We start from the raw sequence: 1,825 nt of genomic DNA, 5'->3' as shown, positions 1-1,825 counted from the left end.
AGTCTTGCAGAAAGTAGAGCAAAAAGCTGGGGGAAAAAAGTTGAAAATAAGAGAAAAACAGGAGAGGGAAGTATTAGAGAACTGGTCTAGGAGATCTGACGTCTATACAATAGGAGTTCTAGAAAGAGAACTGGAGGGAAGAAAACAATCAAAGAAACAGTGGAAAAGATTTCACAGAAATTTGGGACTCCCCTGGCAGTTCAGTGGTCAGACTCCATGCTTTCACCACCGAGGGCCCGGAATCGATCCCTGGTCGGGGAACTAAGATCCCACAAGCCATGTGGCCAAAAAAAAAAAAAAAAAAGATTTCACAGAAATTAAACCTGAGTTTCCAGATTGAAAGGAGCCACTGAATGCTCAGATCCAAACATGAAAATAGATGCACAGTAAAGGCACAGCAAAGGGGAATTTCAGAACACTGGACACAAAGAGAAAAGAAAAGACCGTACAAGCGTCCAGAGAGAAATGACAGGTGACATACAAATGACTAAGATCAGAATGGCTTCAGACTTCTCACAGCTGGAAGGCGATGGGTAAAATCTCTCAATTCTGAAGCTAAATGCTTTCTAAGCTAGAATGCTATACTCAGCCAAACTATTCATTAAGAGTGAGGGTAGGTTGAGGTAAGATGGCGGGCTCGCGGTGAGTCGCAGTCAAGAAGCAGATTTTAAAAACAGTTTCTCTTCAAATCATCTTTCATACCACCTGATAAGCATCTTGATTCACCATGGCATTGGCAGCAGTAAAATGGGCAATATCAAGCAGAACTATCTTGAAATATTTATTTCCAATTCAAAATGGAGCCTTATATTGTGTTTGTCATAAAACTACGTATTCTTCTCTTCCAGATGACTATAATTGCAAAGTAGAGCTTGCTTTGACATCTGATGGCAGGACAATAGTATGCTATCACCCTTCTGTGGACATTCCATATGAACACACAAAACCTATCCCTCGGCCAGATCCTGTGCAGAATAATGAAGAAACACATGATCTAGTGCTGAAAACCAGATTAGAAGAAAAAGGTGAACACTTAGAGCAAGGACCCATGATAGAACAACTTAGCAAAATGTTCTTTACTACTAAGCACCGTTGGTATCCTCGTGGACAGTATCATAGACGTCGTAGGAAACTGAATCCTCCAAAAGACAGATGATATTGAGGTCTTCAGGAATCAAAGAGAAATGTTATCCTGCGTCTCATTTGCCATTTGAGAAAATACAATTGGGTATATTCACTAATATGTTATATAGTAAAATAATAAAATGTCTTCTCATAAAAAAAAAAAAAAAGAGTGAGGGTAGAAGAAACATATTTTCAGAACGATAAGGTCTCAAAAAGTTTACGTCCCTGCAGCCTTTCTCAGGAAGCCACTTGGCGTGTTCCACCAAACAGGGGGAGGAAAGCAAGAAAGAGGAAGTCGTGGGAAGCAGGAAGCAGGGGATCCTGCCGCAGAGCGAAGGATGAAGGGAACTTCAGGGTTCTGGTGAGGTGGTCCCAGACTGCAGGCTGTGCCCCAGCTGGGAAAGCAGAGTCTATTTCCAGGTGATAGAATACCTGATACACCGGGATGCCCCTGGGGAGATTTGAACTTTTGGCAGAATTTGGAGTTGAATTAGTATTGAGAATTAAGCAAAATAAAAAAGATGACATTAACTCCAGGGAAACGAGAAGTTGAGCAAGAAAGGAACAGTTATCGTGATACATTATGTGGCTCAGACATGAACAGTGTTTATGTAGTATCATGAAGATGTCAACCATGGCCGTTGATCTGAACAAAATGAAGGTATGATGATTTTGGAGGTCAGGAAGTCGCAATGTAAGT

The 1,825-nt window shown here is 41.2% G+C and overlaps 1 pseudogene; it reads left to right on the top strand.

The window, feature by feature from the left end:
- The first annotated feature begins 642 nt into the window (after window positions 1-642).
- LOC137763912 (large ribosomal subunit protein mL42 pseudogene) lies at window positions 643-1,240 on the top strand (annotated as a pseudogene).
- Window positions 1,241-1,825: the final 585 nt, after the last annotated feature.

The sequence above is a fragment of the Eschrichtius robustus genome, chromosome 4 (assembly GCF_028021215.1).
Source record: "Eschrichtius robustus isolate mEscRob2 chromosome 4, mEscRob2.pri, whole genome shotgun sequence".
Classification (NCBI taxonomy): Eukaryota; Metazoa; Chordata; class Mammalia; order Artiodactyla; family Eschrichtiidae; genus Eschrichtius; species Eschrichtius robustus.
This window is presented reverse-complemented; position numbering and strand designations above follow the sequence as displayed.